Source organism: Microtus pennsylvanicus, chromosome 8, assembly GCF_037038515.1.
Source record: "Microtus pennsylvanicus isolate mMicPen1 chromosome 8, mMicPen1.hap1, whole genome shotgun sequence".
Classification (NCBI taxonomy): Eukaryota; Metazoa; Chordata; class Mammalia; order Rodentia; family Cricetidae; genus Microtus; species Microtus pennsylvanicus.
In genome coordinates, this window is record NC_134586.1 from 53,743,159 (window position 1) to 53,768,008 (window position 24,850).

General features: G+C 41.5%; 1 pseudogene; it reads right to left on the reverse strand.

Annotated features, from left to right (window-relative positions):
• Window positions 1-357: 357 nt before the first annotated feature.
• LOC142855521 (large ribosomal subunit protein eL6 pseudogene) lies at window positions 358-1,237 on the reverse strand (annotated as a pseudogene).
• Window positions 1,238-24,850: the final 23,613 nt, after the last annotated feature.

Genomic DNA, 24,850 nt, shown 5'->3' on the forward strand with positions numbered 1-24,850 from the left:
TTGATCCTCTTGGAAGTGATTTATGTGCAGAGAGAGAAGAATCAGGTTTCATTTTCTACACATAGATATCCAGTTTTATCAACACCATTTATTGAAGATGCTGCCTTTTCTCTAATATATGTTTTTTTAGTCTTTGTCAAAAACAGGTAACTGTAGTTGCATTAACTTATATCTGGGTCCTTGGACCTTTCTCCTCTGGTCCATGTGTCTGTTTTTGTGTCAGTATCATGATGTTTTTAATGCTATGGTTCTGTAATAGAACCTGAAATAAGGCACAGTGATATTTTCAGCAGTGTTTTTATTCTTCAGTATTCTTTTTTTTTTGACACATAAAGTTGTTTAATTAGGTTGACAGCAATTTAGAAAACCAGTTTGTGAGGATACATCCCGTTCGTCAGATGGAACTGAGAGCGCAGGTAGCCCTGCAGCTGAGGAACAGCTTTGATCTTTGGCAGAATCTGCAAGTCCACCGCTTTCTGATCAGCCTTGCGCTGCTTGTATTCTCATATTTCTCCTTCTCCGTGTCAAAGATCTCGCCCTCCTGATGCCTGGGCTTACACAGCTGCTTTTTCTTGAAGTAAGCATCAGTCAGGTGTTTGGGGATTTTAACTGTGCTGATATCAACTTTTGTAGAGGTGGCGATGACAAACTTCTGATGTGTTCTTCTTAAAGGAACTCTGTTGAGGGCAAGAGGTCCTGTCACAAGCAGTAAACCACTGCCCAGTTGCTTCAGGAAAACCACTCTCTTGCCCCTGTGGCGCCCGGTAAGGATGATGAGGACAGTCCCAGGAGTGATGCTGGCACGCAGGCATCTCACATGCTGACTGAAGGGCTTTTTGCCATGGCTCAGCAGCTTCCGAGGCACATCTTCAGTAGGATAATACCAGGGCATTTTTCGAAGCTTAACCACCCGGGTACCACCATTCTTGTCACCACCAACTGGTTTTGTGACAGTGGCAAGGACCTTTTCCTTTTTCTTCTTTTCAACCTTGATTTTCGCAGCTGTATATTTCCTTTTGTACGTGGCCTCTCTGGAATACATAGCAGATCGGGAGTACCTGCCAATTCCTCTAACAAGGACTAGATTTCGGCTACAATGGGGCTTCCCCTTCTTGAGCTTTTTAGCCTTAGAGTCCCTTTTTTTGGCTGCACCAGCGGCAGGGGCATCACTGCCAGCCTTCTTGGCTGCAGGTTTCTTCTCTTTTGTGTAAGGTTTCTCGCCTTTTTCACCCGCCATCTTGCAAGATGGGAAAGAGAACTAAGGTCTATTCTTCAGTATTCTTCTTGCTATCTTGGGTCTTCTGTGCTTCCACATGAATCTTAATATTGTTTTTGAAATTTCCGTGAAGGATTGCATTGAAATTTTGATGAGGATTATATTGAATCTGTAGGCTGCTTTGGTAAAACGTTGATGTTTCAGAATATTGATCCTACCAATCCATGGGCATGGGAGATCTGTTCATCATCTGGTACTTCACCTTTTTTTCAGTGTCTTGAAGTTTTATAAGACAAATCTTTCACTTCCTTGGTTAGATTGGTTTTCTAGGATTATTTTTTGAGGCTATTGTGATGGATTGTATTCCTGATTTCTTTCTCTGATCTTGGCATATAGAAAGGCTACTGATTTGTACATATTCATTATATACCCTGCTACTTTGATGAGTGTTTTTATCAGCAATAGGAGTTTTCTGGTGGAGTCATTGGGATCTTTTATGTATATAAGCATATCACCTGCAAATAAAGATACTTTGGCTTCTTTTTTTCCTATATGTATCCCTTTGTTGTTGTGGAATATTTAACTATGTAAAGATGTGTTTATGATGAGGAATATCACTTAACTGTGTAAAGGTGTGTTACATTGGTTTCTGCTGCCTTTGTTAATGATGTAAAATGCGTTACTAGCTGACCACAATAGAATACAGTGGGATATCAGCAACACTGCTAACTATAGACTCAGACTCATGAAAACTAAACATGACACGACTGGAAGATAATTGAGTCATGGGGAAAAAATCAAGAAAGAAAAAATTTAAACTCCTTAAACTGGATGCAAAAGAAAATACAGCATACCAAGCCTGTTGGGACACAAAGAAGGCAGTTCCATGAGGAAAAATTATATTACTAAGTGCCTACATAAAAGAATATGGAAGATATCAAATTAAAACTTAATGATATGTCTGAAGATCCTGGAAAAACTAGAAAACAATACCCCAAAACAGTAGATAGGAAAAGATAATCAAATCAGGAGTGAAATTAGAAAGAAACAAATTAAAAATAATGCAAAGATTCAATGAAAAGGAGACTTGGTTCTTGGAAAAGATTAACAAGATTGACAAACCTTTAGCTGAATTAACCAAAAGAAAGAGACCCAAATTATCCAAATTAATAAAATTTGTGTTGAAAAGGGAGCTATGATGACAGAGACTAAGGAAACTTAGTAAAGACGTACTTTAGCATCTATATTCCATTAACTCAGAAAACTTTAAAAAAATGGATGAATTTCCAGATGAATATGGCCTATTAATGTTAAATCAAGATGAAGTAAATAATTTAAACAGACACATAATAACCGATGCAATAGAAGCAGGAATTAAAAATCTCCAGGTGAAGTAAGCCCAAGGTCATATGGACTCAGCACAGAATTCTAGATAGAGAACTAATACTAGTACTACTCAGATTATTCCACAAGATAGAAAGGAGGAGGCTCCTCTCAAGACTTCTTCTGAAGCCAGTACGACCTGAGGCCATTAATACTGAGTTATTATAGATCAATGTACATTAATTCCAGGGTTTTGATGTTGTTGTTATTGTTGTTGTTATTTTGTGGTGTTTCCTTAGCCTTTTTAAAAAATTAACTGCCCTAGAATTGTTTGTTTATTCCCTGTGATCTCTTTCTTGTGTTTATCCTTGTTAACAAACTGAAGTATTCCTCCTGGAATCCTACATAGAACTGGCTAAGGGTTCATAAATTCTTTCATCTGCCTTTATCATGGAAAGTGTTGACAGAGGTTTCTGTCCTGCCTGGTCCTGTAGCCATTCAGTCACAAATAAAAACAGAGGTCTATATTAATCATAAACTGATTGGCCTAGTAGCTCAGGCTTCTTATTAATTATTTCTTACATCTTACATTAACCCATTATTCTTGTCTGTGTTAGTCATGTGGCTTGGTACCTTTTTTGGTGAGGCAGTTACATCTTGCTTAGTCTGTGTCTGTCTTCCTCTGTGTCTGAGTTACGACTGCAGGCTGAAACTTCCTTCTTCCAAGAATCCTCATTGCCCTGCCTCTACTTCCTGCCTGACTCCTGTTTATTTGAAATACAAGTGACAGGGTACAGACCATTGTCCCACAGCACTCCCCCATCTTTTTTTAAAACAAGAACTCTGAATCAAATCTCCTTTGTTTAGCTTTTCTCCTGACTATTATCCATAACAACGTTAACCAACATTCTAAACAAAGGAAAATATCCATCGTCCATTTTTTGGCAATATGGGCATAGTTTTCCAGGCTACTTCTTGCTGATTGGGCATACTGATAATCTTATGAGGACCTAAAGTAAATTTAGAATTATGGTCAATTCCTGGCTGCAGTATTCTGTGAGGCTTGATCATATCAGCCAACAGTCTTGAAACTGTTCTGGATGTAGAACTCAGACATCTAGGCCATCAGCTCCTATTGGAAATTTCTCAGGGGGTCTTCCTTGATCAAATCTGATTTTTCTTACCCTGGAATGAATCCACAGCCTCTCATTTCCTGTGGAAACAAAAGCAAAACCTCTTCTCCAAAGTAACATACATTTTGACTTCAATTTTGAATTGAAGGCATTTTCAAAATATATATGTTGAATTAATCCAGCAGCATTTATAACAAAATATCTTTTGGCAGCTTTTTCTCCTTCCTCAACCATCAAACAAGTTAAAGACAACACAATAACATACTGTATCCAGACTCTTTGTGCATTTTTCATCTTTATGTGGCTTTATTTTTATATCTATTTCTTTTATTTTTATTTTTAATTTTTTGCTTTTTGAAACAGGGTTTCTCTGTGTATCTTTGTCTGTTCTGGAATTCACTCTGTAGACCAGGCTGTCCTTGACTCACAGAGTTCTGTCTGCCTCTGCCTCCCAAGTGTTGGGATTAAAGGTATGTACACCACACCCAATTACTCTTTTTTTTTCTTTTAAGGACTTTATCCTTTTTTTCCCCTTTCAAGTCTACATATATTTTTAAATGCACAATAAACCATTTAGAGGTTTTCTTTGTCTTTGAATCTATCTTTACTATATATCTCTCTTTTTCTGATAACATGAGTCTTTAATTTGCTAAGCAATTTGACTAGGATTAAAGTCATAGATTTGACAGCTAGATACAGCCCATTTCTTAGCTTTTTTTTCTGAGAGTTTAGCCTCATGGCAGAGGTACTGCCTGGAATCATGTTTATTGCCACAACCAAGATCCCTGCCACCACCAAAAAGAATGCAGTCAGCTTTTCATCAAAACCATTTAAATGTTTTGTGGCAGGACCTCTTAAAGAAGTTGCAAGGTTTTGCAGCTAAAGCTGAGTCAGCAAGCCTCTCTTAAATGAGAGTGCTTACCTCTAGCAAGGAAAGCCCACTTGAGAAAATGCTGCTATCAAGAAGCTGTGCTTAACTCTATTCTTTTATGTCTAGAAGTACTTCCCAAGCTCTCTCAGGCTTTATGTGGATGCAGTTGTCCACATGGGCACCATTTTGTTGTTTCTGGCCTGCCTGGTCCTGCAGCCATTCAGTCCCAAATAAACACACAGAGGTCTATATTAATCATAAACTGGTTGCCCTAGTATCTCAGGCTCCTTATTAACTCATAACTTATATTAGGCCATAATTCTTGTCTGTGTTAGCCATATAGCTTGGTACCTTTTTTTGGCAAGGCAGTCACTTCTTGCTTCCTCTGTGTCTGGGTGACAATTGGAGACTGAAACTTCCCTCTTCCCAGAATTCTCATTGTCCTGCCTGGCTACTGGCCAATCAGCATTTATTTAAAATACAAGTGACAGGGTACAGACCATTGTTCCATAGCAGGAAAGCTTCTGTTTTTCTTTCTATTTTAATAAATAGTTTTGCTGGGCATGTTATTTTGGGTTGATAGTTATCTTTCAGAACTTGGAATGCATCTTTCTAGGCTTTTCTGCCTTTAAAAGCTTTTGTTAAATAACCAGGTTTTATTCAAATGTGCCAGCCTTTATAAATTATTTTCCATTTCCCTCTTGCAACTTTTAATTCCCTCTGCGCTGCCTGCACATTTCTAATGGTTTTGTTCCAATATGGCATGTTTTCTGGTCCTGTCTATTAAGAAATCCATGTGCCTTTTTTAATTGATGGGCATGGTTCTCTCTAAGTTTAGGATTTTTTTCTGTGATTTTATTGGAAATACTCTCTGTGCCTTTATTCTGCCACCCTTCTTCCACAATCCAAAGATTGTATCTTTTGATAATGTTCCAGATTTATTGTTCAATTTGGTCTTTACTGAGTACTCCAGTTCCATTGTCATCTGCTGTCTTTGAGTTTCTGTTTTTATATTCCATTAGCAAGGCTTTCCACTGAGGTTTTTATTTGGCTTGTTGAGTTTTTTTATTTCCAGTGTCATATAGGTTTGAATTTTCTTCAGCAATCCTATCTCTATTTCCATGTCCTGGACCAACTTCCTCATTTTAGTCACGATCTTCTAGAGTATATTTATATCTCCTTTGCATTGTTTGAATAAACTTTTAATCATTCTTTTGGAATCTTTGGTAGTTCCTCGAGGTCATTTTTATTAGGTGATGTTACAGGGTTAGTGACACATCTTGGTATTTTTAAATGTTATTTTTATTTCTTCACCAGGAAGGAACATATTTGGAGTTAGTACATTGGTTAAGTTTTTCTTTATTTGTATTTTTTGTTTTTAAGATTGTAGTTACTTTCTCTCACTCTCTCTCTCCTCTCTCTCTCTTTTCCCCCTTCTCTCTCAATGGTAGTATTTTCAGTTTTCAGTGGAGAACTAAGTCCTTTCCCTCTGTGATATTTAGAGCTGGAGGCTTTATCTTCAGTCTTCTCTGAGGTTGAGGTACTATCCTATGTCTGCCAAAGCCTCCTACCTGGGTCTACAGCTTTCCTTTTGAGTTGTGATACTATCCACACACATTAGGGCCTTCCCAGTGTCAGATCTGATCCACTTCCTGGTTTTGAAGCCACTGCAAAATGTAGAACTCCCCAAGCACCAATAGACCTTACCTAGGTTCAGATTGCTTTGCCTCCTGGCCCTTGGCAACCACCATGCTGGATCTGCTGGGAGATGTGGAATTTCATGAGTGTTTCCCATCTTGTTTTTTGAGATAAGATCTCTTACTGGCCTGGAACTGTCCAATTAGGCTGACTAGTGGTTGCGTCCCAAGGATCACCTCCACAGCACAGAGATTACAAGCATATATCACCATACCAACTTTTATATTTAGGTTCTGAGGATCAGGATCAGGTCTTCGTGTTTGTATAGCAGTAAGCAAATAGCTTACTGACTGAGCTATTGTTCTAGGTACAGAGATACTTTCATTACACAACTATACAACTGAAAAAGAATCTGCTACATGCTCATTACGAATGGAAAACACCTGTCACCAACAGACGGTAGGTGGGGGCCTATTCAATTCACTTTTATGTCAAGCCCAGGCCCTGGCACTGTTGAGCTGTTACTTGCTTTTGTCTTCTGCCCAGAGTGATGACAATCCTTGGATACCCTAAGCCCCCAACAAGCAGGCTGTCCCGTGGGATATGTCTTTCAGAAATAAAAATACCTTTAACTCATAATCCTAATATTTTTCATGATAAGTTTATTTCTGGTTTGGGTTTCTTGGGGGTTTTGTTATTGTTGTTTTCTGTTTTACCAATTATGAATTTCCTCTAAAAACCTCAAAGCCATCCTTGCTGTGACCCTGGGCACATATTTTATCTTCCTGGTGGGTGATCCAGTTAGTTTTACATCATTCATCATAAAGACTTCTCATGGGAACAAAAAGGACCTATCATTCAAAGATCAAATAAGAGGACTATCCCCATTACAATGTCAAATAAAGAAAATGTAACTCAAATAGAAATGTCCACCTTTATATGCAACTTATATGGGTGACTTTGCTAAGACCTAGTATCAAATGCCCTTCAGACTGTTGACATGGTATCAGGATGCTTGAACAAGGGGCTCATGTCTAAGAAATCTATTTAATAATTTACTTGTTACTTTTTAAGTCAAGGGCCTAATTTCTCTTTAAGCCCTTGAGTTCTGCTTGCTAATCTTATTATTTTACTGACTGATTAGCTTAGTTGTTAGAATTTACTATAAAATGAACTCAATGAGAAAGAGAAAGAAGGAATGGGGCTAAATGGGTGGGGGTGGGGAGGATCTGGGAGGAGAAAAGGGATGTAAAACTATAACCAGATTATATTATATGAAAAAAATGATTAGAAAATTTTTGGATGATATTTATTTTATCATAATTTAGTTCAATATATTTAAAGCAATATTTATATGTTCCATGGATTTTATTTCTATCTAGTTCATTAATAATGTGACATAGCAAGCAAACTTTCTGAACTTAAATAAAACTTTAAATAAAAAATATAATTGGTATAATTAATTAGCTGTTTTGAAACACTCCAAAATGGGAATTTAACCTAACTTAGAATAATGAGATTTTTCTTGTTTGCTTTTGTTGTTCTTTATTTTGAAACAGAGTCTTGGTATGTAACCCTGGCTTGTACTGACTGACTGTACAGTGATCCTCCTGCCTCTGCTTCCTGAGTGCTGAGATTGTAAGGATATACTACCACATCCACTCACTTAGTAAAAATTTTATGTAAAATCACATGCCTAACTCAGTTCTCCACGGTATACTTTAAGAAAGCTGTCTGTGAGTTTAAATGTTGTAAATCATGACATTTATGTAAAGTATTAAATGTTCACGGTTTTAATACAAAAGTCTTAATACAGTGTTTCTTAACTCTTTAAGCATTTTTTTTACCTTAAATGGATCTCCTCGTGAAAACAAAATAAGCTTTTCAGTAACTGCTGTATACCCAGAGATGTCTCCTGGGCTAAGATCAGGAGTGTCAGGATACCAGTGCTTCTGTTTGCTTCTACTGGATAAACTCTTAGGTGACCCCACGTGAAGTTGACAGAAGCCGTTCAATGTCTTTCCTATTGCTATGGCAAATCCAGTGGCCATAAAACAGTTTCATTGTCTTGGTGTTCTTGATGTCAAAGATTCTCTTGTCTTTCCCTGTTTCTTGTAGTCTTTTGCTTGAGGCATTCTTCAGCTTTGAAATCAGAAGTGTCTTACCTTCAAATCTGTTTCTTCTCACACCTGCTTCTGGTGTTGACCTGGTGCGGGAGAATTGTCTGTATTCTATCAATCATGTTTTAAATAAACGCTGATTGGCCAGGCAGGAAGTAAAGGTGGGACAACCAGACAGGAAGTAAAGGTGGGGCAATAAGAACAGGAGAATGCTGGGAAGGAGGAAGCCCATTCTTCTCACAGTCCTGCCCAGACCACAGAAGAAGCAACAAGATGTGACCAACCCTGCTAAAAAAGGTACTGAGCCATGTGGCTAACATATACTAGAATAATGGGCTAATATAAGTTATAAGAGTTAACAAGAAACCTGAGCTAATGGGCCAATCAGTTTTATCATTAATATAGACTTCTGTGTATTTTCTTTGGGGCATAACGACAGTGGAAATCGGGCAGAACAGAAACTCCAATGAGCAGGCCCTTGTGTTACATTGACCTGTTTGCTTCCTTCCTGTATGGACCCTTGTGATCACACTGAGCCTACCAGATGAGCAGGAAAATCTCTTCATCTCACAATGCTTCATTAGGCATGTCTGCAAACTCCCCATTTCCTTTTGCAGTAGAAAATAACACAGAAGCTTCAAAGACTGAGACATAAGTATCTTTAAGGGTCATTATTTTGTTCAACATCCCTTCGCCAAACAAGGGACATAGTAACCATACCATAAGAATATTTGGAACCATAACTATGAAGCGTGTCTCAGCCCATCTGAAAGGTCATAACAAAACAAACACCATAGACTGGGTATATATATATATTACAGAAATATGTTCCTTAGTTCTAGAGATTGGGAAGTTGGGGATCAAGACACTGAGAGATTCTCCTCATTCAAACTCCATACAACAGAAAGATTGGGGGGTCTCTCTTGCTTTTATAAGGTCATTAATACTATTCATCAGGGCTTTGCCCCCAAGGCCTAATTACTTTCCAGGAATCCTAACTCCTAACAGGGCCTCTTTGGAGGTGAAGGTCTCTATACACAAATTTGGCAGCAGCAGCAGCAGCGGCACAAAGATTCCAACTGCAGCTGCCCTTGTTAACCTTAACTGTTACTTAGCCCAGCCCTTAAAGTTATCTGAGAGGAGAAACCTCATTTAGTGACTACCCAGATCAGGTGGGTGTGTGGGCATGTCTGCGATGAGTTTATCTTGATTATTAATTAGCATAGGAGGGCCCACCTATGTGGGTGACACCATTCCTCAGGTGGTCCTGGGCTGCATAAAAGAAATCTAGTGAAGAGCCAAGGAGGAAGCCAGCAAGCGGTGTTCCTTCACAGTCTCTGACCTAGGTTCCTGCCGTGAGTTCTTGCCCCGATGCCCCTCAGTAATGGACGGTGACCCAAAGTGTAGGAGGCACTGAAACCTTTCCTCCTTGAGTTGTTTTTGATTGTGGTGTGTGTCGTAGGAGCAGAAAGAAAAGAGAGCCCCAGCCATCCTCATTTGTCTCCTGTTACAGTGGGCAAAGCCAACTTGGGGAGGAGAGGACTGATTTGGCTTATAGATTACACTCTGCCATGGAGGGACGCCAAGGCAGAAAGTTGAGGCAGGGACTCAAATGGAGACCATGAAAGTATGTTATGTACTGGCTTCCTCAGTTCTCCTGTTCTTATACTGACCAGAAGTTTTGGACCCTCCCACATCAATCATTGATCAAAAAAGCACCCCACAGACATGTACAACATGCTTTTGTGATGGAGGCAATTTCCCAAAGTAAGAGTCTTTCTTCCTAGTGACTCCAGCCGTGTCATGCTGACAGAACAGTACAACAGTAGACTGACTTTTTTTTTTCCTGATACAGGGTTTCTTTGTGTAGCCTTGGCTGTCCTGGAACTAACTCGGTAAACTAGGCTGGCCTTGAACTCGGAGATCTGCCTGCCTCTGTCTCCTGAATTCTAGGATTGAGGTCGTGTGCCACCACTGCCCAGCTTGTTGTGGGTTAATTTTGTGTTAATTTTGAATAGACTAAAAGATATGGTTTGTGGTCAAACAACAGTCTCAATGTTGCTATGAAGGTAATTTTTTAAATATTTATTTATTATGTATACAGTGTTCTGCCTGCACACCAGAAGAGGGCATCATTACAGATGGTTGTGAGCCACCATGTGGTTGTTGGGAATTGAACTTAGCACCTCTGGAAAAAGCAGTCAGTGCCATCTTAGCACTCTGAGCCATCTCCCCAGCCCCATGAAGGTTGTTTTTAAAATATGTATAATAACATTTAAATCCAAACTCTTGGAGTAAAGCAGATTAACCTCTATTAGGTTTTATTTAATCAGCTGAAGACATTTAGAGAAAAAGACCATAGTTCACCATAAAATTAGGAATTCTGCCTCCAGACTCAGGAGGCAACATCACCTCCATACTGTTGCTCCAGCTGACCATCCCTCCTGCCATGCAGACTTGCAATTGCCAGACCTGACTGCCTGTGAGTAATTCTCCTTCCTCCTCATTGCTATAGACAATTGTCATAGAGCAACTCAGATACATATATGTAGCGTATATCAGCACAAACATACAACTCTCACCTTAAGAGGTATAAGAGAGTTTATTCTGGAGTCAATTAGAGTGGCATGACCTAGGACATGTTACAAGGTAGAAGCTATGTCATGAAGCTTTTATAGTAACAAAGAAAGTCACTAATCATTGTGCTTCTCAAATAAATACACTGGAGGATGTCGTAAGTGGGCAGTTACAACAAACTGGCGAAATCTCAGCTGTAGGCTGATGCTATCTGATGACTTTTGGTTTAGAGTAGCCATGACTTCATTAAGACAGTCCATGTGTTTTCATCTGTTAGTTATAGGATATCAGGTCCAACACATAGGTGAACAAGGGCCTAAAAATAGCCCAAAGGTAAATTGTAAGCTCTAGACTTTGAACATTCTTGCCTCAACATCTTTGAAACTTTAAAGAGTAATTCAACATTTGCAGACACAGCTTCTTTCCAAGAGAGAGATACAGCTCTAAGTATGGATGACATCGTTTGTGTATCTCAATATTGTTGGTTCTCTCTCTATGGAGATCCTGACAATGACCCATACAGTATATGACAGACCAGGGTTTATTCTGATTCCAGGGGATGCCATGTGCCCCAAACCCAAAATTCTACAGGCTTTACTAAACTCTTATGAAGTTCTCATGATACCTTTCAGCCAGATCTGCTCTTTTTATTCCCATTTTAAAGACGAGGGAATTGAGCTGACTCATACTCACTATCTGGCTCAGTCAGTGTAAGTGAGCTCCAAAGTCACTGTGTCTAAAACATAAAGCTGAGGTGCAGCACAACACTGGAGCCAGAGCCGGAGTCCTGACATAATGGCCTTCACCCTAACAGCCTCCTCACGGGAAGCAAAGCAAACAGGACCTTATGCTTCATGGGAGCTCACGGAAGAAGAGAGAATTGGTCCTCATAGACTAGTTCCTGTTCCTCTAGACTATTCTGCCACAAAAACTAACCGTTAGAAGTCCCAGGCTGCTCGGAACTAAAGATAAAGTCATTTTCCAGTTATTTAGCTAGGACAGCCTCCTCTTCACTTGCTCTTTTTGAGTCAAGTTTGGAAGCTGTTAGAAATGCCTTAGCTCTTTGGTACAGAAAGATCCAGCAATAGTACAAGCTCATTTGCACCCCTCAGCAAGAAGAAGGAAGTAAACACTCCTTGTCCAAGGAAAGAGCCAAGCTTTTCACTCAGCAGCCGTCTGAGGTGCAGAACCCCGTGGCTGTTAAGTAGCCCTGTGTGTTGTCTTTCTGAGGTGAGAGTTGTTTTCTGACTCCCCCATGAGTATTATTCAATATAGTAAGTACAGTGTTAAAGCAATTGCTAGGCTGGTTTAGGCTCACCCAGGGGTTAGCAAATCCATGCTTCTTGTACAATTTACCAAATATTTTCTTTGTAGTTGTCCTTGAAGCCCAAGTGGGACTAATGGCTTTAACTACCACCCAACATGTTTCAAAGTGATTTCCACACCAGGAAGCCATTGTCAGCTTCCCCAAACACTTAATTGGTACAGGATGTGAGCCATTCTAAAAGACACACTTCTGGGCTTGCCTCAATCATGGTTCCAAGAGGGGCTGGTTCCCAGTAAGCATTTCCATTTCTGCCTCTTTGTGTACCCTTAATCATTTTGTGGTTCCATTTTTTCTGTGGACTCAACAGTTTCCTTGGTAATGAAAACACATTATAATCACCCTTGGTACCCAAGAAATGGATTTGGCTTTGTTGTCACAAGACTAAGTTGCCATAAAATCATAGAGGAACTGTTGTCAAGCATAGACTTGTCAGTTTGGGGGGGAGTATGTGGGAGAGAAAGTGGGTGGGTGTGGATGGGTGTGTGGCTAGGTGTGTGGGTGGGATATGAGTGGGTGTGGATGTGGGAAGGCGTGTGAGAGGGAGGATGTGGGTGTAGTTATGGGTGTGTGTGTGTATAGACAGGAAGGGGAGTGGGTGGGTTTGTGGGAAGGGTTGTGGGTAGGTATGGGAGTGTGGAAAGGGGTGTGGGTGGGAGGGGTGTGTGTATGTGGGGAGTGTGGTTGTGGGTGTGTGGGTGTGGATAGACAAGGGGATATAAAAGAGTGTAGCTTGAGTAGCTGAACAAGTTCCTTCCTTTCAGGCCTCAGTTTCCTCATCTGTGGAGCAGTTCAATGTGGACAATAGTGACTCAAGGATTAATTGAGTAACATACACTTCATTAGAACAGAGACTGGCACACAGGACAGGAACTACATAATTTCAATTTCCCTTTTCTTTCTCCCATCATTGCCATCATTTTCATTATCATCTTGGAGGAAGGACCTCTTTTCAGAAATGATGGAAACTCAATCAGGTTAGCACACAGAAAATTTAAAAATCACATATGAAAGAAAGAAAACAACCTGAACTGAGTCTAAAGATAAATTACAAGGTGGGAGGAAAGTGTTTTCCACGCACCTGCCAGATGTAAGGCGTTACTGCTACTGACAAAGAAGAGCTACCTGTTTCCCCCCCTAGGCTATTTTTTACCTTTTTAAAGAAAATCCTGACATTACAGAACTAAACTGAAATGTATGAACATTCTTCTCTTATATTTCCAAGATAAAAATTCATGAGCCAATAAAAGGGAAAAAGGGGAAGAAGCTTATAAAATATGGGTATCCCACCATAACTGTTTGACCGAGAAAGGAATGAAAATGCTTTAAATAAGAAATCATGAGTGGATGATAAAGTATGTAGAAACTGAAAATTGACAAACTATTTAAAACCTGGAATCACAAACTGTTCAGAACTACCTAGATGGATCATGAGTGATGGTGAACAGCAGAAAGGGATTATGGATCTTCTTTTCCTAATTTAGGGTTGGACAGTTTAAAGAAAGAGAGGGAATCTGATAGGCTCACAGCTTGGAGTAAAAATGTCTGTCCAGGGTCAGCCTTGAACGTATTAGGTGAGTCTGCCATCAGGGGCCCTGCTGGGAAGGGAAGGAGTTGTTGGGCTAGTGTCAGGTCAAGGGGATTTGAGAGAGGTCAGAAATTCACCATCTTTATTATCTGTCTGAGGCCTCTTCCCCATCTCTCTGCCTACTCCTATCCTTCAGAAAGAAAAAGAAATCATAAGGAAAGAGACAGCCTCAATAAGAAAGGACTGCACCTGTAGAATGACACTCAGTTGTCACCTCACATCCAGATGCATACAAACATACACATACATGCACCACATATACGTATGTACTCTCATTCACACAAACACACACACAGAATGCTCACTGAAGGGAGAGAACAGAGTAGTCAAAATACAGGGTGAAGATAGAAAAAGAACGAGGAGGGAAAGAAAAGGAAGAAAACTGATGAAAAGACAGAAATCTGCAGTTCTCAGAACATTTCAAATAAAGACAAGCAAATGAGAAATGCCCGGTTTATTATCCTAATGAATAATAAAGTATCAATGAAAACATTCCATTAGTAGAAGAGGAAAAGTTGTTGAAAGCAGAGGCTGCTTGTTTGTTTACTGGCCACTCAGCCCCGAAATAACCACACAGAAACTGTATTAATTAAAACACTACTTGGCCAATCACTTAAGCATATTGCTAGCTAGCTCTTATATCTTAAATTAACCCATTTCTGTTCATCTGTGTATTGTCACAAGGTTGTGGCCTACCAGTAAGGTTCCATCTGGCGTCTGTCCCTTGTGACAGCGACATGGCTTCTCTTTGACTTTGCCTACTCTGTCCTCCACGATCTTCTTGGAATTCCTACCTTGCCCTATTCTGTGCTGCAATAGGCCCAAAGAAGATTCTTTACTAACCAATGATATTCACAGCATATAGAGGGGAATCCCACATCGAGTTGTTACTGCTCAATAATTGATAAAGTGTTCTCTGCAATGTATTTATCTTTATTTAAACTACTTTTCATAGCTTACTTCTTTACAATACTTTAAAGAAAGCAACACTGACAGAGGTATAAATTGGAAAATTATCTGGAGGTTAGTTTGGGAATTCTTACAACCCTGAAGCCTTAAGAACACTTTAAGAATGCTTTCTTTTTTTTAAATTTATTTATTTATTATGTATACAATATTCTGTCTGTGTGTATGCCTGCAGGCCAGAAGAGGGCACCAGACCCCATTACAGATGGTTGTGAGCCATCATGTGGTTGCTGGGAATTGAACTCAGGACCTTTGGAAGAGCAGACAATGCTCTTAACCTCTGAGCCATCTCTCCAGCCCAAGAATGCTTTCTTAAAATGGGATTAGGAAGTCTATTGCATCATTACTCATTGGAACAATAGCTTGAATGTCCCTTAACAGTGGGTTAGCTATGTGAATAGATGTAAACTACATAACGATGTATCAGTTGCTTATTGCTGCATAACAAATCAGGCTAAGCCTTAACAGCTTCAAACACATGTATAATTACTACCAGTTAAAGAAATCATAAGAAGCCCAAACAGCACGCATTTATTTTCTCATAGTATCTATGGCTTGGCAACCAGGTGTGGCTCCGCTGAGTCTAAGATAGATGGTGATGAGATTTGTAGTGAGTTCTGGAAAGAGCCAGAAAAAGAATGGTGGGGTGAGACATTCTCTCTCTCTCTCTCTCTCTCTCTCTCTCTCTCTCTCTCTCTCTCTGTGCATGGGTGGTCAAATAAACTAATCTCAGAGGTGACATCCTAGCCTCCTTGCTGTATTCTATTCATTAGAAACAGTTCATTAGAAATTTTCAGCATTGCCAGGCGGTGGTGGCGCACGCCTTTAATCCCAGCACTCGGGAGGCAGAGGCAGGTGGATCTCTGTGAATTCGACACCAGCCTGGTCTACAAGAGCTAGTTCCAGGACAGGCTCCAAAGCCACAGAGAAACCCTGTCTCGAAAAAAACCAAAAAAAAAAATTTCAGCATTATGAGTTTTCAATACCAAATTATTCAGTGTTCATCTCTGAGTCACAAGAACCTTGGCCTCATCAATCACAATGCAATCATGGCATCTAGTGTAATTAAAATAATTTCTTATTGTCACCTTAGATCCTGTTTTCATTTTAAAGAATTTTCAGTTGTCCCCCAAATCTCTTAGAGATGTTTTGTTATATCCATGATCCAACTAAAATCCACATATTGAATAAAGTTGATTGCTGTGTCTTTTAACTCTCTTTTAACCCAAACCACCACTGCCTTTATATACACATACCATAGACTTATTGGAAAGAGAAGAGTGTAGTCCCAACATCTTCTGGATTTGTCTGAGTACTTCCATGGACATTCTTGAACTTATTCCTTTTACTTCTGTATTTATTATATAGATACTGGATTTTAGCATTCAGAGAAGCTATTTCTTAAGTGCTATCATTTTCCTCCTGTTGCAGGAGTTGCATATGTCTGTTTGTATTACTACTTGAAGCTTTAAAACTGACCAGAATGGTTTTTTAAATGCTCAAGTCCCAGGCTAGAGAGGTAGCTCAGTTAGTAAAGAGCTTGCCTTGCAAGCATGAAGACCTACGCTTGATCCCATAGAAACCACGTAATTCCCATAAATCCCCCAATCCCTGCTGTGCTTATCATTTCAGCCTGAGGAGGTTGATCCCTGGGGCTTTCTGGCCAGCTAAGCAGCCTACCTGGTGAGCTCCAGGCCTATGAGAAACCCTGCATCACAAAACAAGGTGGATAACCCTCCAGCCTCCACACACACAGGCACCTGTACCCACACACAAGTACACCCCAAGGCACACATGTACCTCTAACATATACATGCTCACCCCAAAACATACATGTGCACCCCTAACATACACATGTTCACTAACACACACATGCACACACTCGCATGCATTTTCACACACATAAAAACCCCTCACCATAATTCAACCACTGTCTAATTCTTTAGCCATTTGTCCTTTGAACCTGTCAAGTTCTTTCTCCGGTTAGCACCTTTGCACCGACAGCCTATTGTACTATGAGAACAAGGCACCCAGTCTGTAATAAAGTCAAGAGTCTTGTGAAATCAAAGCAGTCCTCCACATACCAATCTGTAGAAAGGGACTGTTGTGATACGGCGTGAGAGAGACCTTGGCAGGTTGTAGCCAAGGGGTCCCACAGCAGGTGGGAGACAGACACGCCATGCAGAGAGCCCTATATGGAGGGGCTTTTACTGGGAGGGAGGGAATGAAAAATGTGAGGGGCAAGACCAGCCTCTGGGGACAGGAGCTGCAGAAGAGGAGAGGCAGAGGGAGAGGTGCAAGGGCTGCCTGCCTCTTCAGAGGAATGTGGCGGGAAAGAGAGAGGGAATGGGAAGAGTTTGTCTCTTAGAGGGGCCTTTTGCGCATACATATAGAGCCTTAGGCAGCCACACATCAGCACAAGTACGTAGATTATATAGTGATATACAGCCGTAGGACCCTTGGCTGACTAAGTGTTTGCCTGAGTACTGACAAGGGCATCCTGCCAAGTGATGAGGGTGGGCCAGCATAATATCTGAATGCTAACATTCCAACTTTTGTTTATTATTAAAAGTGAGTTAGAGATGACAACTGGGAGTGGAAAATAAGGGCACCGAGTTCTCAAGACTGCCTCCTGCTGATTTATGGGTGTTGAACTCTTGGGGACCTAAGAAACCTGGGGTTCTGGCCACAATGTCCTGGGGTAGCTGGTTGTTTCACAGGCTCTGTGGAACCACCTGGCACGGCTTGGACCTGAAGAGGTGCTAGCAGATCAGAGGACAAGGTTAAGTTTAGGGGAAAGAGGAGGGGAGTGTCAAGACCAGGGAAAGGTAGGGAGGCTTAGGCTGTTGATTGACAGTACTTAATTGAGGGGTACATCTGGTGTGTTCAAAGTGTATCCTAGTTGATTTCCTTGAACTTACAAGAATTCTTTGAGTTCGTGAAAAGATAAGTTTTAGACACTTTAACATTCCCACTGTCTATAATCTGTACTGAAATCCACATTGGAGAAACAGCAGTGTACTCATGCCAGAAATGATTCCGGTTGAAAGCATCAACACTCTTTTTCTATCAAGAAAACTGGGACAGATGTTTTTAGCACAATGAAAGGTACCTTTTAAATTTATAGTTAGAAAACAACCAAAGGGAATTTAAAATCCTGATCTTGTAGCTATGACTGTCTAATGTATAGTATGGTGTTTAGTACTCTGCCAGAGCTAAGTTAATAGTTTATCAGGATTCCATCGATTAATATTAAGACTATGAACTTTTGGAGTCCTCATATAACAGTGGCATAATGAGAGAGAGAGAGAGAGAGAGAGAGAGAGAGAGAGAGAGAGAGAGAGAGAGAGAGAGAATCGTGTTTCATTCTTTTAAACATCTCAAATCACTTTCTCTTTATTAGCCGTTAAGTCTTTTCACCATCAGACCTCCATGGGTTGTTGCATCTGCACACCTTAAGTGACAACAAATAATAAATATAACAAACAATATTGAGAACAAAAGTTTTGCTAAACATTCTATCTCAAGGAGTCTAAATAATGTAGAGAGTAACTACAATTATATAATCTTCACTCCTCGGCCTCTAGAGCCAGTTTAGGGCTTGGATTAGAGGCTCTTCTTACCCTGATAGCAAGTACCCTGTCCCAGTCTCCCCCCTGGAGGCTGAGCCGCACAGGGGTGGCATTGAAGCAGCCATGGATTGGGGGAACTGCCATTGAAAATAGAAGCATAGTAAGCCACGGTGGGAGGCGTCGGAAGATCAGTGTTGCAGTGGGCAGCTGTAGTGGGCGGGAGAGAGAATACCAGCGTAGCCAGTTCACACGCCAGGAACAAGAGGCAGACAGACAGGCAAAGAGAACAGGGAGGAATAACAAAGAAAGCTTGGGGCAATAGGTTACCCCCTTCCAACTACTGAATGTTGTAAAGGCCACGTAAAATACCGGAATATGAGGTGCCAGTAAGCTGCCAAATGGATTGATATCTGAGGGGTACTGTGGCAAAGGCGGGTAAGTTTAGGCACATTTTCCATGAGTGAGGTAGAGAAATAAGGTCCAAAGGCTGAACTCTAGTTCCCCAGAAATTCAGCGAGGACCCACAAGGCAGCACAGGTTGGCCTTGGGTCACCACCACAAGGTCCAAGGGCTATGAAGAGTAGGCACACACTGTACCCTACATCATCAGAAAGGAACAGGGGCTGAGAGGGGCTTTGAGCCCGAGAGACACATGGTTGCCTGGGTACCCAGGCTTGCTGGCAGAGCCAAAAGGTGAGAAACCACAGTTGAGAGAGAAATCCTCACTCTTGGGAACTAGCCGGAGGTGGAAAAAATCCTCACTCATGGGAGCTAGCCAGAGGTGGAGAAGGAGGGGCTTGCCAATCATGTCAGTGTTGGATGAAGGAGAGCCTTGCCAATCATATTAGTGTTGAATGGCGAAGGAGGGGCTTGGCAATCATGTCGGTGTTGGATCGAGGGGTCCAGCGATCTTATAGTTGGAAGAGTGACTCAGTTGAAAGTTTCAGGGTCCCGGTGCACTTCAAGGTGGGCACCAGGAGGGGCCTGTCATTGAGTCTCAGCACAAATGTTATGATATGGTGTGAGAGGGACCTTGGTGGATTGTAGCCAATGGGCATCCATGGTGGGTAAGAGACAGGCCATGTAGATAGCACTTGCGTGAAGGGGTTTTTATTGGGAGAGAGTGAATGGAAAATGGGGGGGGGGAGACTGGTCTCTGGGAATAAGGGCTGTGCAAGAGAAGAGAGAGGGACAGAGAGAGACAGACGGGGGGGGGGGCAAAAAAGACACAAAGAGACTGACAGAGAGAAAGAAGTGCAAAGGCCTGCCTGCCTCTTCAGAGGAGCAGCGGGAAAGACAGAAGGAATGGGAGGAGCTTATCTCTTAAAGGGGGCCTTTTATATGTGCATACAGAGCCTTATGCAGCCACGCAGCACATGTACTTGGATTATGTAGTGATGTCCGGCAATAGGACCAGGGGCTGACTAAGTATTTACCTGAATACTGACAAGTGCATCCTGTCAGATGACGGAATGAGGGAGCAGTATAATGCCTGAATGCTAACAGAGACCCCAGCGTAGAGAAAAGGCTGGCATGTGGATTTGATGCAAGACAGTGGTTTTTACAGTCCTTGATTGTGATAAATCCCTGCCTTCTTTTTCCCACATGCTGGTACTCCGGAGAGATACAATCTTCCAGCATAGATGCCTTCCCAAATTCCCCATCCTTTTGACTCACAATACAAACGCTTTCTAATGAATGCCCTGTTGCTTTTCTGATGGGGTTCAGTCATGTGGCAGACAGCCTGCAACTTTCCACCTCTCAGAGTTCTGAGATAAGCAGGCAGCAACCGCCATCTGGGGGAGATTAGTGGGTGTGTGGGAGGGGGGCTCAAACGGGATTCTTTGATGAACTCTGAGTGTGCCTCGTGCTGAAAACAGACCTAGAACTTTGTATGGCTGATTGTTTTTCACCTCTTCCCAAGAAGTCACCCTTTAACCTATGACCTTGTTTGATGCACATGTGTGCATGTGTGTGTCTGTACATAAAAGTATATTCTCTGTCTCCCACTTGAGATGTAAACTACTCTAAAAAAAAGCCATTATCATGGTTGCCCATTTTTACACCCCAAACCTTGCAACAAAACTTGTCCCTTATTAGAGCCTTGATTAATATTTGCTGAGCATGTAAATGAGCGTAACCAGAATTATTTTCTTAGGCAGCTTACGTTGAGAGTATTGATGCCAAGATACAACTCTCACCTCAAAGGGAATAAAAGGTAGTTTATTCTGAAGCCAGATACCCATGACTGGAACACAATTTAAGCTGACTCAAATGCCATATTCTAGTGTGGTAACAATTTTTCTAAGTTTTTATAGTAATAAAAAAAGCAAAATATCAAGACTCAAAACAAAACCAAAAATTGGCAGAAACATCAGATAGGTGGGTCAAAGCAAGGTGAAATGTCATAGGCCACCATCACTCCGCAGTTAATCCCCCTTTTAGAATCTTTAACATAAATGTCGTTTTTTGTTTGTTGTTTTGTTTTGTTTCTTTGTGGATATTTCAGTTCACAAGCCGAAGATCCTAGAACACCTACTAGAGAATGAAATGAAAACACTGCCCAGTCTTTCTCCTTCTGGGGAGCACTGCCCAGTCTTTCTCCTTCTGGGGAACCCTTTGCTTGCTCTTCTCCTTCTCTTTTGTAGGCTATGTAATGCTTTCGTGGCAGAGAGGGTGGCTTCTCCAAGTGTCCATCCAGGCACTTGTTAGACACACAGAAGCTCCTGATGAGACTTACCAAACAGGAGCTTCATTTAAAAGCCCTCACGGGGTTCATATTCATTTTATTTGCATTACAGCTTATTAGGCTATGTTTATGTATTTACTTTTACCTTTGTTTTTAAATTAGTATAAAAAGTAATAAATTTCTCCATGCACACTCATTAGTTTTGGATGATTCCTCTCCCACTTCATCCCCCTGATGTCTACACTCCCGCCTCTCTCCCACTCCCACTCCACCCACCCCTACCCCACCCTACTCCCTCCCTCTGGATCCTTCATCCCCATTAAGGCCCCTTTTAATTTCATCTCTCACATGTTCTCTTGCCCAGCTCATCCTCCTCCCTTTAACCCCCTTTTCTCCAACTCCTAGGCCTCTTTCTAGTTTCCTGGCCTCACCTGCCTTTGGCTGGCCCTGTAAAAACCTACATCAAATTAAAAGCTAAGGGCGACAAGTGGGAGAGAACACGCATTATTTATTTGTCTTTCTGAGTTGAGGTTTCCTCAGGTTTTTCTCTGTTTTGTCTTTGTTCTTTCTAGTTATATCCATTTTCCTAAAAATTTAGCAGTTTTGTTTTTACAACTGAATAAAATTCCATTGTGTGTGTGCTACATTCACAGGCTCCACTTCTCTGCTGATGGACGTCTAGCACGATTCCATTTCCTCTACATGCATTTTAAAATTGGAGAAGAGCTCATCTGAACCTTTCTCTCCTTCTCCCTCCACCCTTCATAGCCCCTAGCCTCCACCCTTTCCTCTCCACCCTCCACCCTTCCCCCTCCACTCTCCACCCACCAGTCTGAACCCAGCCAACGTCATTGTTAAACTTCAGGGCCCATCCCAGGAAGCAGCTTTGGTGGCTCTTGGAGTATTTATCTACTCAGTTCCTTCCCTGCAAATTTGAGCTGTTTATAAACATTAAAATTGACTTGTAAACTAGGCTGGCACACATCTGCAGAGGCTCCATGTTTCCTGGCAAGTCCGTCTGTCCCCTTCCACTTCAGCTCTCTGGGGACAGCTTTGCCCCCACTTAAAGAATGCTGGCTTTTCCCTTAGTCTTGACTGACAAGCAGTTGATACTGGTGTTTACTTTCAAAGCATGAAGGATTTGCTGCGGTCCTCAGCCGTGGGTTTAAGACACAGATCACCACGACTGGTGCTTTTGGGGAGCAGAAGGTCCTAAGACTGTCCCCAAAGCCTCCTTTATGTAAGACTCAGGATCCTTCCCTCTTTTTCCTTGGGGAAAAAGAAAGCTGCTTCGGAAGCTACACACACACACACACACACACACACACACACACACACACACACACTGAGGACCAGGGAGGGTCAAGGGCAAAGCTTCTTTTACCTCCACTCAGCAGAATTTTCCTGAGCATCTATTATGTTGCGTTGATGGGAGCCATTCTCATGGACCATAAAGTCCAGTGTAAATGGGACCAAGAAGTATTCTCAGTGCATTTAGTTACAGAAAAGACATCACTGAAGTATGTAGACAACACTAGAGTATATATTATTTTGTTGTTGTTGTTTGATTGGGCTTTTGGTTCTTCTTGTTGTTGTTTGGTTTTTCAAGGCAGGATTTCTCTGTGTAACCCTGTCTGTCCTGGAACTCGCTCTGTAGACCAGACTAGCCTTGAACTCACAGAAATCCACCTGCCTTTGCCTCCTGAGTGCTGAGTGCTCATGATTAAAGGCATGCAGATTTATTAATGTCTTCTGTTTAAGAAACAGCAAGGTTAAGTCAGGAAGTGTGGCAGTACAAGCCTTCAACCAGAGCCTGAGGACATGGATATCTGAGTTTGAGGCCAGCCTGGTCTACAGAGTGAATTCCAGGACAACCAGGGCTACACAGAGAAACCCTGTCAGACAGTGCAGGCCTTTCATGGGGGAGGTGTTCAGTGAAAAGTTTTTGCAGCCCAATAAAACTCTCCACTGAGGCAATAATCCAAATCAAACCAAATTAGAAAAAGCGCAGGTTTAATGAATACTAGCATCTCCTCAGAGAAGAGAGGGGGAAAGGAAGACTGGAAAACCACATGTTTGTTCTGGAAGCAGTTTAAACACCCTGTGGGAGTGGTTTGGAACATCTCTGGGGAGGGGTCATTGCTTGATGGGCTTTCTCAGAGGTGGAGTCTGGACTGAGGCAACTCCCAAGGGAGGGAGGGGGCTTGGGATGGGACTTTCACCCAAATATTCCAGGCTTTTTGGATATATAGATGCCAGGGGCTGAGGTGAAGCCTCAACCCAAACATTCCATACTCTTTGGGTATATGGTTGCCAGGGGCTGGGGTGAAGCCTTAGCCCAAACATTCCAGACTCTTTTGGTATAGGGGTGTCAGGGGCTGGGGTGAACTTAACCCAAACATTCCAGAGTCTTTGGGTGTATGAATGTCAGCGGCTGGGGTGACACTTTCAACCAAATATTCAGGGCAGAGGGTTCCTGGTAAGAATCGGAGCACTCTACCTGCCACATGCTTACAAGGTGATGGGGCAGAGGGAGCTAACAGGGCCGTGAACAGTGAGTGAAAGAACACAGGACTCAGCAGAGCATCTCTCGGGGCAGTCCCCATTGGACAGTCACAAGGAGGGTAGGGGTGGGGCAGTTATCATTGGAGAGTCCCGAGGGGAGTGGAGGTGGGGCAGGACCTAGGCTTTATAATGGCCAGATATTATGTGGAGGTCAGTGTGGCAGGAATCTGGGCTTTAATGTTGGAATGCTAATGACTGTGCTTCGGGGGAAATTTGTCACTGATTAGCAAAACTGGAAGAACCAACAGAGATTTTAAAGCCTCATTCTAAAATTCTCTGTTCAGTTTCATTTTTAGTAGCTCATTTGTGTTATTGATAAACCTTCCTAGGTATTTAATCTTTATAAATCTACTAAATTAATCTAATTGGTATAGGGATCCTTAAAGCATCTTAAATACTCTAACTTAATTAGATTTCAAATTAAAATTCTGAATCAAGATCAGTTATTACTCAATCACACATCTTAAGTGGATTCTACTGGGCTCGCCCATTCATTCTCATAGAATTATTAAATATAAACATATAAAATGTATTTTCACACAAGCCATTTAACATGTGTTGCTATGAATTTGATCACGTTGGCATTTATATATATATATATATTTTAAAAAAATAAAGTCTACTCATAAATTTCCACAGTGTTGGAATGATGGTGATGGTCCCTTCAGATCTGAGAGGCCTCCTTTCCAGCTTGTATAACTTGATGGCTTTTGTGGCTTTAACTCTTCAACTCTCCAAAGATACCTAAAGAAAGGTTTGGGGGGATTGAATCAGTCCTTCTGCTCCACAAAAGCATCAGATTTGGGAATCAAGGAGACTCATGATATGGTGGTCCATGTCTTAGATCCATGTTTGGGAAACAGAACAGAACATCCTTTGTGCTTTGAAACTAAATGCCAGTAATCATGTCTTCCTGCTCAGGTACCAAACATTGGCTGTTCCTTCTTTTTCTGTGCACAACTAAGTCCATTCATTCCTATTTGCCTAAAAGGTACATGAATTTAACCAGAATCTGGCTTTTTAAAAAATAAGTTGATAACCATAGGACAATTGCAGATGTGTGGCTGAATTGTGACTTTCTTTCTAGAAGATGTGAAATTTTAAAGTCTAATGTCCAAGACCATCCTCCCAAGATGTTTGAACTGAAGATAGATCAGAGCAAGGAGATTGTGGCTGATGTGAAGACTGCTGTTTTATAGGTGATCAGGGTTAGCCGTGGGATCGCTGGCTGAGAATGGAGTGGACAGGGCCATGAAGACTGCCTTGCA